Here is a 12,879-nt window from a genome sequence, read left to right as displayed (position 1 = left end):
AAATTGTGCATAGTTAAGGAGAAAATAGTACATTTTATGTTTGCTCAAAAAACGCAATAAGCAAGAGAGAGACCTATAGGTCTGAGCGTGCAGCAAGGGTAACTTGAGACACTTCTGCTTTTCCACCTTTTTGGAGCTGCCACCTGGCTCGGCACATTCGGAGGTGAAAACTGCCCTAGCACTTTTTTCATACTTGTTTGGAAAGACGATTAAGCGTGTGAACGGCGGGTTGGGACCAAGCTGGTCGGATCTATAACGATTTTTCAATTTTAGTAAATTTAACAATTTTAGAGAAGTGTTACAAGTCTCCCTTGGTACTCGAAACACGTCTTGATGAGATCCAAATGACTGTAGTACCTTTCAACCCTATTATTTCAACATTCTAAATGCAGCATTTGTTTTGAGGGAAACCCATCATCCATCGGGTAATACTGACTTTTATAGGAAATGGTAACTGTGCGGGGTAACTTGAGACTCCAAATTTCATTGAATTTGACGGAAGTTGAGTGGCGTAACTTGACACTGGCACCTCCTTGTACTACAGGGTGGTTTAAAGGACCGGACCTCTCCGTTCTAAGATCAAAACTAAGCCGCATTTGATCGGGAATCACTTTTTTAGACAGTGTAGAGGGTCCCAAGTGGATATGCAGCTTAAAGTTGGAGTGTTTTCTCAACTACACACGGACCAGATGAGATATAATAAATCTTGAAGTCTCAAAAGATGAGAAATTTCATTACCTTTCCAACGAGCTAAATGACATTGAAATCGGACAACTTATATCCCAAGAACCGTCGATTTTTTGAAGAAAAACAAAGGATTTTGAGTAAATTTTAAAAATTGACTAAGACTATATACCTTTGCAGGAATGGACTTGTGTACGTAAATTAAAGAAAAATGTCTAAACAGGTGTCAGCGTTGGATGTGAAATGAGAGAATCGCTGTACTTAGTTGACAGAGTTGTATGTGAAATGGGAGCATCGTTGCGCTTCTGAAGTGCCGTTATCCCTCAAATTACCAAATGTAACCTTGATGAAAAAATCTTAATATAAGGATCAAAAATCTTCTAATGTATTCCACAAGTAGTAATTTTCATTGAAAATGAGTTAATTGTCTCAGAAAATCAGTATGGACTGGCAAAAACCCCACTTCCGTGAAAAAGCAAAGTAAAAACTAGGTGTGTCTCAAGTTACCCCATATGACGGGGTAGCTTGAGACAACTTTAGAGGCCCATTACTCTCATTTTAGGAGACCCCAAAAAATTCGTGGGGTCCAAACCGAATGCAATCATGTGAAATAAAACATAGTTGGGATTCGGGTTTGTGAGAGAAGTTTTGTGGACACACGGTCCAAAAAACGTGAAATATTGTCTCAAGTTACCCCGGTTTACGAATGTTTTCTGTGAGTCTAAAATGAAGGTCGCAAGAGGCGTAACAGAAGAGAAAGGGGGCTCGTGACATGTCGAGGGGTGATATGGAGTGTCTTTAACGACTGTTAGAAATTTTCGTCACTTCCGGTCATGTTTAGCCTTTTTAACAAGGGGTGCCGATAACTGTCATATAGGGTGCCGATCATTGTATTTTGGCTGCCGATAACTGTGTTTTTGGCAACCATTTTCTGAGGTTAAGTAAAAGCGACACAAAAAGTTTTTCCTGAAATCTTTGTCAGCCAGTTTGTTGTCTAGATTCTTCTCAGGTGTCTGGAACAAGTCGCGCGGGTCTCAATGTCATAACCTTCCCTAGAGGCCCTCGAAAGGACAGCGATGCTCTTGAACTGACGGTAACTGTATACTTTACCCTACATTGCTAAATTTTTTCCATTAACGAAATATTAGGGGTGGAAACATTTCGTAAAGTTACAAAGTTTTCTTCGTTAAAATAAGGAACAATTCCTCATGCTATGGGCTGCTTCGGAAACTTACGTATTGTGTCGTGAACCAATGAAATTTTGTGGTAAATCAGCGGATTACCTCGTCATTTTAAGGCAGAAACCGACACGGAACAGATTGCAATCAATTTCTCACGAAGTCAATTGTAACATTGCGACGAATCGCTGGAAAGTTTTCTCAAGGAAACGTTTTGAAGGCATAAGGTACGACACAATTCATCACGTGTTATTTTCGTAAATCAAGGAAACGTGTCTTTGTCTTGTTATTTTTTGAATAGTATGCGGTTTTCTCAGAAAAAAAAATTAGTGAAGATTTACTTTGTTGTGCTTTACATACGTTTCGTTTACAAAAGTTTCCAGCGATTTCATCGGGCTGAAAATGTAAGGGAGGGTGGGGCACCATGACCACTTTTTTTTTTTGTGCCTCCCTCTACTCCACCGTGTGGTTCGAACAGTTAAGTTTCTAGCATGAGGGGATTCTTTGGACCTCCAAGGACCTCTTCCACCCATTGGAACTTGTCTGCAATGCACGGCAGGCTCACAGAACACTTTGGAAAATAAAACGCAAAGTGGTCATGGTGCCCCACCTATGGGGCACCATGACCACCCCGTGGGGCACCATGACCATAGTAATTTTTTGGCCCAAAAAAGTGTACTTTCTACCAGTATTCTCATTGAAATTGTTTATATCGCTGTCATTACCATCAGGCCAGTCAACTAAACTAAAAAACACTGTAAAAACCTTCGAAGTATCAAACGTTCTAAGATGCCTTGAAATGGACGGTTTAAAACAGTTAACGCTCTAAGGCTTTCAAATTTCACATCCAAAGCTATGACATGTGTTAACATTTTATGTTTGTCTTGCTAAGGCGAGTCCAAATTCGTATGCAGATTTCAATTTGGTAAATTTTAAGAAAATTATCGCGGTAACTACACTGCAAACAAGTGAATTAAATGCTGTTTCTCATAATGCCAGAGCCATCTTGGTGCAAAGTAGCCACGGATCGCCTTCGCGGCCAACTTTTGCGGTTTGGAGCTCATTTAGTGCAAGAGAAACCACCATTTCAAGTCTCAGTTTCAGAACCATTCTTAATCATCTTGGTGATTCACAAATTATCACAAATTTGTGATAAAACTATCTATTCTGCAGCAATTATTCAACCTTTATACATTTTCAGAAGCAAAAAGCAAATTTTCGACGAAAATAAATCATTATCAGGCCAAAATATGAGAAAAAACACTCAAATATGTGTGGTCATGGTGCCCCAGTAAAAAGTGGTCATGGTGCCCCACAGCAGTGGTGTTAAAGTTAATTTTTTTTGTTAACGAGTTAAAGTTAAGCCGTTAACCTAACCGAATTAACGTACTCGTTAAAGTTAAGGCTCTTCAGCATTAGTTAACGAGTTAACGTTAAATTAACGCATTAACGAAGTTAAAGTTAGTTTTACTTCTTGATGAACCGAAGACGTTGTGTGATTTCTTGATTTTTGACAGATTTTCAGTCCTCAAGATGCCAAAAAATGACTAACTTTCAAAACCTTTCACAAAAATTGAGGTTTTGTTCATTTTCTTTCACCCAAGACATAAATTCTACATATTGTATGACCCAAATGTCGATAAAATATGCTTACACAGATGACCAAAGTAAACGTTAACGGCGTTAAGAAGTTAACATTCCTACTTAACTTAACTCGTTAACGTTAAGACATTCTGACTACTTTAACGAGTTAACGTTAATTCGTTAATTAACGTTAACGGCGTTAAGTAACTTCGTTAATCGTTAAATTAACTTTAACAGCACTGCCCCACAGTGCAGTTTACGACTCTAAGGCTCCCCGAGCAAGCAAACAACTACTTAGAATTAAATGTGATGTTGGATATTTTGCCGAAGAGCCGACATTTTGAGAAAAACCTAAGACATCGAACCTATCTTCTCAAATGTGAGAGTGAGAAAAAATATCCCAGATTTGAAAAACGCCCAATTTAGCCAAAACGCTGTAACAAAAATTTTGGCGAGGTGCTATGGTCGTACCCTTGAAGCTAGAAGGTAGGGCTCTGGCTGAAAATAGTTAGAATTCTATTCTCTCGAAAGTCCGGTCGACCGGTTGCCGTCGGCAAAGTAGTTCCCGAGAGCGAGGGGGGTGGTCATGGTGCCCCAGTGGTCATGGTGCCCCACCCTCCCTTATAGGAATATTCCTGTACATGTATCGGAATTTGAGTAATTCCTATGCACGTATAGGAATTTTGCAGCCCTGTATGACCAACTGAAAAAAAGGAATTTGCTATCAACCCCATGACCAGCGATTCATTGGCTGAGCGATAGCGAAGCCTGTTACTCCAGTGGGGTTGAAAAGTTTTGTCTGTCTGTCTGTCTGTCGGTCTGTCGGTCTGTCTGTCCGCACTACTCCTCCTGAACGGCTCGGCCGATCTCGGTGAGATTTTGCACACTTCTTGGGTATGTCCTTGGCTCGGCACACGCGAAATTTCACCATCCTAGCTCAACTGGTTCAGTTTTTATAGGCGAAAAACACCTAAAAAACGGCGAAAAATAGAGTTTTCTGCAGATAGACCACTTCTGTCTTGGAGAAAGGGGGGTCTGGGGGGCGGAGCCCCCCAGCCTCGACAAGTTAAAAAGTGACAAGGGTCAAGATCGTGTTATCTGTAGATAAAACAACTCTATTTAGAATGTAGGGGGGTCTGGGGGGCGGAGCCCCCCAGCATTCAACAAGTTAAAAAATAACCGACAAGGGACAAGCCATTGCCTGCCGCAGGCAGGCTAGCGCCGCAGGCAGGCTAGCGCCGCAGGCCAAGGTAGGTACGCCAGGCGTGGATTGGAGGAACAGGCAGCGAGACATCGCGAAGCCTGTTACGACAAGACGCGGTCTGGCGTAAACCTACCTTGTATTATTGTATTTTGTCTTAACACTCGTAATCAGTGCGATTATTTGTTAAAAACGTACACAATTCACAAAAGCTGCTTGTTTGCCCACTGTCCGGATTATCCGCTAGATGGCGCTAGTGTCGTTTCGACGGACTTACTTCTCGGTGCACGCTGCGGCTAGGAATTTGGTTAGGTCTGGGGGCTCGCGACCCATCACGTTGTTAGAAAGTTGAGAACCTTTCAACTCTTACATCATTTTTACTGAGGTGATAGTCTCCTATACATGTATAGGAATATTACCACACACTTGTATGGCAATTTTCCTATACATCGGTATAGCATTATTGGCTGAGCGATAGCGAAGCCTGTTACTCGGGTGCGGTTGAAAAGTTTTTCCTGTCTGTCTGTCTGTGTGTCTGTCCGCACTACTCCTCCTGAACGGCTCGGCCGATCTCGGCGAGATTTTGCACACTTCTTGGGTATGACCTTGGCTCGGCACACGCGAAATTTCACCATCCTAGCTCAACTGGTTCAGTTTTTATAGGCGAAAAACACCTAAATAACGGCGAAAAATAGAGATTTCTGCAGATAGACCACTTCTGTCTTGGAGAAAGGGGGGTCTGGGGGGCGGAGCCCCCCAGCCTCGGCAAGTTAAAAAGTGACAAGGGTCAAGATCGTGTTATCTGTAGATAAAACAACTCTATTTAAAATGCAGGGGGGTCTGGGGGGCGGAGCCCCCCAGCATTCAACAAGTTAAAAAATAACCGACAACGTACAAGCCATTGCCTGCCGCAGGCAGGCTAGCGCCGCAGGCCAAGGTAGGTACGCCAGGCGTGGATTGGAGGAACAGGCAGCGAGACATCGCGAAGCCTGTTACGACAAGACGCGGTCTGGCGTAAACCCACCTTGTGACTATACGTGTATAGGGGTTGTCCTATCTGTTGTACAGGATTTTTCCTATACATCGGTATAGCAAAATTGCAATGCATGTATAGAATTTCTCCAATTTAAGAAAAAAATGCAAACTACACTGCAAACCTACCTGTCTACTAAGTACACACTTACAAATGCGTGCTTGCAAGTACACACTTACAAACGCATGCTTGGCCAAGTACACACACACAAATGCATGCTTGCAAGTACACACTTACAAACGCATGCTTGACGCATGGAGTTATACGGCGTCAAGCATGCGTTTGTGAGTGTGTACTTGCAAGAATGCATTTGTAAGTGTGTACTTGGCCAAGCATGCGTTTGTAAGTGTGTACTTGCAAGCACGCATTTGTAAGTGTGTACTTAGTAAACAGTTAGGTTTGTAGTGTATGCAGGCCGCACGGCTGTGTTAATCGTGGCAGATATTTTACTCAACGGGCATGGTTCTCGCCGGTTTGACATGATGCCTCTCGTCCACTTTGGCGAAGTCCGACATCACCAACAGTCCTCCAAGTTAGCAAGGACATGTCCTAGTCAAAAATTGTGGAAAAAGTCGTGTTGATGTCCGACTTCCCTCCATATCGGGAGACTTCCGACTTCAAAATGGCTTTATTTGCTTTCTTTTAGTACAATGTTTCACTAAGTACTTAGGGGTCTTATTTTCCTATTTCCACCTTGCGGCCTAGAAATAACTTATGTGCTAATTTATAGCTGAAATGGCTGCTAGTCCATTCATTAGTTCAGTGGTGCGATTGCACTGGTTATGCCTGTAGTTCCGATTGAAAAACCACCTTGGAGGGTGGGAAAAAGGTTCGGGTTTATATTCTGTTGTAGCTTGGAGTTGCCAGACTCCCAGCGCGTTTATGAAGAAAGGGGAATGATCCCGGGTTTTTAGCGGGGGGGGTGTGGGGGGGGCGGCAGCCCCCCCACGATCTAACGCTCTACCTGTTGTTATTTTGATTGCAAGTGCCTTGCGTGCTTGTTGGGGCAGGTGCATTATGCAGGTGCTGGTTGTTTTGGCGGTGTGCAAGTGCCTTGCGTGTTTTTGTTGTTGTTTTAATGGCGAGTGCCTTGTGTGTTTATTTGGTTTTTGGGAGCTGATCTTAGGCTGATCAGGACCAGGTGTTCCGTTACGGAGTGCTTATTACTAATTCTATACTGGGTATTTACATACTTAGCCTAACTTAGTTCTAAGGGTTGTCGGTCTTTGGTTGACCGCGCTTTTATTGTGGAGCAAGTGCATTGTGCAAGTGCGCCTACCTTATCCTAGTTATGGAGTGCTTATTACTAATTCTTATACTAGGTAGTTAGCCTAACTTAGTTCTAGGGGTTGTCGGACTTTGGTTGACCGCGCTTTTATTGTGGGGCAAGTGCATTGTGCAAGTGCACTTTCCTTATACTACGGAGTGCTTATTGCTAATTGGCTGAGCGATAGCGAAGCCTGTTACTCCAGTGGGGTTGAAAAGTTTTGTCTGTCTGTCGGTCTGTCTGTCTGTCGGTCTGTCTGTCCGCACTACTCCTCCTGAACGGCTCGGCCGATCTCGGTGAGATTTTGCACACTTCTTAGGTATGTCCTTGTCCTAGTTATGGAGTGCTTATTACTAATTCTTATACTAGGTATTTAGCCTAACTTAGTTCTAGGGGTTGTCGGACTTTGGTTGACCGCGCTTTTATTGTGGGGCAAGTGCATTGTGCAAGTGCGCTTTCCTTATTGGCTGAGCGATAGCGAAGCCTGTTACTCCATTGGGGTTGAAAAGTTTTTCCTGTCTGTCTGTCTGTCTGTGTGTGTGTGTGTGTGTCTGTCCGCACTACTCCTCCTGAACGGCTCGGCCGATCTCGGTGAGATTTTGCACACTTTTTGGGCATGTCCTTGGCTCGGCACACGCGAAATTTTACTATCCTAGCTCAACTGGTTCAGTTTTTATAGCCGAAAAACACCTAAACAACGGCGAAAAATCGAGTTTTCGGCAGGCAGATCACTTCTGTCTTGAAGAAGGGGGGTCTGGGGGGGCAGAGCCCCCCAGCCCCGACAAGTTAAAAAGTTACAAGGGATCTAGAATGAAGGTTAGAAGTAACGGACGATGGACAAGCAATTGCCTGCCGAAGGCAGGCTAGCGCCGCAGGCCAAGGTAGGTACGCCAGGCGCGGATTGGAGGAACAGGCAGCGAGACATCGCGAAGCCTGTTACGACAAGACGCGGTCTGGCGTAAACCTACCTTGTACTACGGAGTGCTTATTGCTAATTGGCTGAGCGATAGCGAAGCCTGTTACTCCAGTGGGGTTGAAAAGTTTTGTCTGTCTGTCGGTCTGTCTGTCCGCACTACTCCTCCTGAACGGCTCGGCCGATCTCGGTGAGATTTTGCACACTTCTTAGGTATGTCCTTGGCTCGGCACACGCGAAATTTCACCATCCTAGCTCAACCGGTTCAGTTTTTATAGGCGAAAAACACCTAAAAAACGGCGAAAAATAGAGATTTCTGCAGATAGACCACTTCTGTCTTGGAGAAAGGGGGGTCTGGGGGGCGGAGCCCCCCAGCCTTGACAAGTTAAAAAGTGACAAGGGTCAAGATCGTGTTACCTGTAGATAAAACAACTCTATTTACAATGTAGGGGGGTCTGGGGGGCGGAGCCCCCCAGCATTCAACAAGTTAAAAAATAACCGACAACGGACAAGCCATTGCCTGCCGCAGACAGGCTAGCGCCGCAGGCCAAGGTAGGTACGCCAGGCGTGGATTGGAGGAACAGGCAGCGAGACATCGCGAAGCCTGTTACGACAAGACGCGGTCTGGCGTAAACCTACCTTGTTCTTATACTAGGTATTTAACCTAACTTAGTTCTAGGGGTTGTCGGACTTTGGTTGACCGCGTTTTTATTGTGGAGCAAGTGCATTGTGCAAGTGCGCTTTCCTTATCCTAGTCTTAACCTATGCTTAATTGCAAATCTATAGAGTCTTTTCTATAGAGTCTTTTCTCTTCGGCCGAAGGCCCACTATGTGTCCATTGAGTCCGAGGGACTGCTCTTCATTGATGCGGTGTTCCCTCCAGCCACCATACTTTTCCCCTTGCGAGTACTTTCTGGTGACAGGAGGGTGTTGTTTGTGCCCTCCCCCGTGGGGAGGATGGGCTGGTGCCGCTCTCAGTCAGCAGTACTTTACCGTTAGGGTTTCCCGCGCCTGTGAGGGGTTGGATGTCCTCAGGTGCAGACCTGGGTGGATGGGGGACGCTCTTGGAGTCCCTGCGTTGGCTTCTGTAAGCTCGGGTGCAGGATTCTCGTCCTGGGTGGGTCCTGGGTGGGTCCTAGGTGGGTGGGGGGGGGGGGGGCGTCTGGGAGTCCCCTGCAGTAACTTCTGTCTTCTGCACTCAGGACGCAAGTGCCGCAGCCACCCGAGGGTGACTGGGCCACACCCTTGCCAGGGGTGGACGTCAAGAGGCACGTTGGGCAGTTGTTGGCTGGCACGTTGGGCGGTTGAGGTGGGGGGACGTTCTGGGAGTCCTCTGCGTTGCCTTCTTTCTTCTGCTCACGTGACGCAAGTGCCGCAGCCACCCGAGGGTGACTGGGCCACACCCCTGCCAACGGCGGACGTCACGAGGCGCGTTGGGCAGTGCTGTGCAACTGACGCGGTGCTGGGCCAGCAGTTTGTTGGCGGTCGGTGGGATGGCCGTGTTGCAATGGTGGGGGTAGGGCTGGCGATCGCCCAGTTGTCATCTGCTGTGTGAGCAGTGTTGGCGGTGCAGCTGTACTGCGGGCGCAAGTGCTTCTGCAAGTGCTGCTGCAGTTGTTGCTGAGATCTGGGTGGGGGGACGTTCCGGGAGTCCTCTGCGTTGGCTTCTTTCTTCTGCGCTCGTGACGCAAGTGCCGCAGCCACCCGAGGGTGACTGGGCCACACCCCTGCCAAGGGCGGACGTCACGAGGCACGTTGGGCATCTCGGGTGCAGGAGCCTCGTCCTGGCTGAAGTCTGGGAGGGTGGGGGGACGTTCTGGGAGTCCTCTGCGTTGGCTTCTTTCTTCTGCTCTCATGACGCAAGTGCCGCAGCCACCCGAGGGTAACTGGGCCACACCCCTGCCAAGGGCGGACGTCACGAGGCACGTTGGGCGATGTTGTGTTACTGCTGACTCGGTGGTGGGCCAGCAGTTTGTTGACAGTTGGTCGGCGGGCTGGCCGTGTTGCAATGATGGAGGTAGGGCGAGGGATGGCCCAGTTGTCGTCTGTTGTGTCAGCAGTGTTGGCGGTGCAGCTGCACTGCGGCTGCAAGTGCCACTGCGGTCGTTGCTAGAACAGCTTGGCGAGGTCTTCTGTGGCGGCGAGGATCCTGCGTGAGTCCTTGCTGCAGAGTGCTTGCATCATTTCAGTGATGCTGTTGAGGTATTCCAGGGGATCAATGACGTGGTCAGTTGGGAGTGTTTGCTTGAAGCAGTTGATCATTTTGGAAAGTCCTTCCTTGAGGAGCGCTGGAGTCGGAGGGGTGTCCTTTGCTGGTGTTGCTGGCGTGGAGCTTGGGGTGGAGAGCTTGCGGGTTCTCCTTACGTCGGCGGCTGGGCAAGTTGCTGGCTGCGTGCCAGCGCTTCCTGTGACGGGGGTTGCCGGGGGTGTTACGGCGTTCTGCAAAGGTGTTACCGGTTGATGGGGGCCGGTGGTCTTCTTGTTGGGGTGGGCCCAGGTGGTAGGAGGCCAGGGAGGTGTCTCTGGGCGCCTGGCAGGTGGAGTGCAAGTGTTTCTGGTAGAGCCTGCGTCTGGGGTCGCTGCTGGGCGATTCCATGCCAAACCAACGAACGCTTGGAATTTCATCCCTCCGATTTTGATGAAACTTTTCTTGGGGGTAGGGGTCATCATAAAAAGACCCCCTGCCAAAGTGTTTTGCGAAATCTCACCCCATTTGGCTGTGGCAGGATATCGAAGTTTTAGCTTTAGTCAAAATCATGATATTTTCTTTAATTTCCTCTTTTTTGGCTGATTTGTTTTGGATTTTTTTCCATAGTGTATTTTTACGTAAAAAGAGCTGGGGAACACGATGAAAACGGTTTCGAGACGATTAGGTGAAGTTTTGATGCCAAAATTTTCATTTTTCGTCATATTTTTTCGAAAAATTGCTATTCCCAAAATAGCTCATCTTCGATTTCGACCTAACTTTTACCAAATGATCTCCTAACATTAAGGAACAAAACACTAAAAGGGTTTGGTCGGCCCGCCCATAAGATCTGAGAAATCGCAAAAACAAATTTTGAAAAATCACCAAAATCGTGTATTTGAGGTGGTGGTGGTGGTGGTGTGGGTTCTTGCCTGCGCTGCGCAGCCGTCTGTTGTGGTCAACATCGACTTCCCCGCCTGGCGTGCGAAGGAAAACCACCCGCCAGGAGCGCCTGTGAAGCTCGTATAGGCAACCCGCAGGCCAGAGTGCGCATGTGCGTGCGTTGGATTGCCTACCTTCCATTACCACTAAGGGCCAGAGCACACATGAGTTAACTGAACTTCACTTGACAGGCAAGACCACAATCAACCGTGTGTGCGAGTCTATGTTTCTTCTGTTAAAATGGTGAACAATTCATGTTGTAGAGGCGGAAGAAAAGGGGGGAGAGTTAAATTAGATAACGGTAAATACCCATTATATACTCAATTTTAATTTTGTACGCAAATGAAAAAAAAGCTCATTTTTTCAATTTTTTTTAAAAATTTTTAAAATGAATAACCAAAGGTAAAATAAGGAATACTTCATGAAATCAATTCTGCCCGCTCTCATGAATTCAAATTTAATCTACTATGTGGAAATCTATAACTGTCAAAATATCATTATCTCACGTCACCAGACCGGGAAGTAATCTTGAGAATAGAGGCCTTCGCTGTATCTGAGGGAAAGGTTGGCTGCTGTTGGCTGCTTTACAAGTTTTGACGGCGCGATGGTGACGAGGATCCTCACCATCACGGCTTTGGAATGACCTCGCTGAAATGACCTCGCTGAAATGACCTCGCTGAAATGACCTCGCTGAAATGACCTATTGATCTATTGACTTGACAACGGATAATAAAATCAGTTTTTCTACTAACAGTAAAGATGCTTGAAGGTCGAGATTGCTTAAGACTAAAGGAAAACGGTTCAAAATACCTTCAGAAGCTGGTACAATCAAGTCTTCTTAAGCGTGTTGGATTCTACGCGATGTCCTCTGTATTTCAATTCTCAGACTTAACAAAAGATGACACAAAAAATTGCCTGGGATTCCATGTAGAACCGTCCTGTCATAACACGTCTCTTACCGAACAAACAATAAAATTAGTCTATGAGGCTAGTTGGTAGGAACTGTATACCGCATTAGGATCCAAAATCTCCCTTTTCGAAAGGGGAAATGTCATCAAAACCACATAACATACATCGTACTTTATTCATGATTGCCCCTTACGTTACTCGGCCGACAAACAATTTTTTGGCTGAGCGATAGCGAAGCCCTTGCCGTGTTTGGGCGCTCCGAAAAGTGACTGGTCGTGCGTCTGTCTGTCTGTCTGTCTGTCTGTATGTAATCACTCACGTTTCTCAGCAACTACTGAACGAATAGTATCCAAATTTCACACCTGATGTCTCCTAAACATCCTACAGGGGGAGTTTATCTTAGATTAACAATTATCATCGTTTGAAATATTCAAAACATCATTTTGAACTAGGTAATTGGCGTGTTTAGGTTGGTAGCAGCGTGTGGCAGACCAATTTCTCATACCGGCTGCCGCGCTTGCAAGCCGTCTGCAAGACGGGACGGCACTTATGCAAATAAACAAACTAAAGAGCAAAGGGGTTCTCAAATAGGTACTGAGATAGTTTTTTAACATTCTAGAATGATTGAAACCCTTCCGGGGTGTCAACAGAGGAAAATATAGAAACTAAATGTGAGAATGGTTTACGTGTTTCGTTCCCCCCGTCACAGGAGAACAGGTCAGTGCAGTGTAGTTGTGGATTGTAAATAGAATGTTTTCTTTGCCTTTGTGTGCATCTACTGATTTTATTCTCTCTGATACTATCCTAATTTTTAAATTTCATAGTAAATAAAATCAGGTAAATGCATGAATAACTTCTGTTGAAATTAGAAGACATGTTAATTGTTTTGGTTGTCTCGGGGAAATGACACTCTATTGCAATGCTGCAAGCTAACATAAATATTCTAGTACTTACATCTATTGATTAAAAGAATCCATAAATAG

Source organism: Thrips palmi, unplaced genomic scaffold (assembly GCF_012932325.1).
Source record: "Thrips palmi isolate BJ-2018 unplaced genomic scaffold, TpBJ-2018v1 HiC_scaffold_12, whole genome shotgun sequence".
Taxonomy (NCBI): Eukaryota; Metazoa; Arthropoda; class Insecta; order Thysanoptera; family Thripidae; genus Thrips; species Thrips palmi.
Note: the sequence above shows the minus strand (reverse complement) of the source record.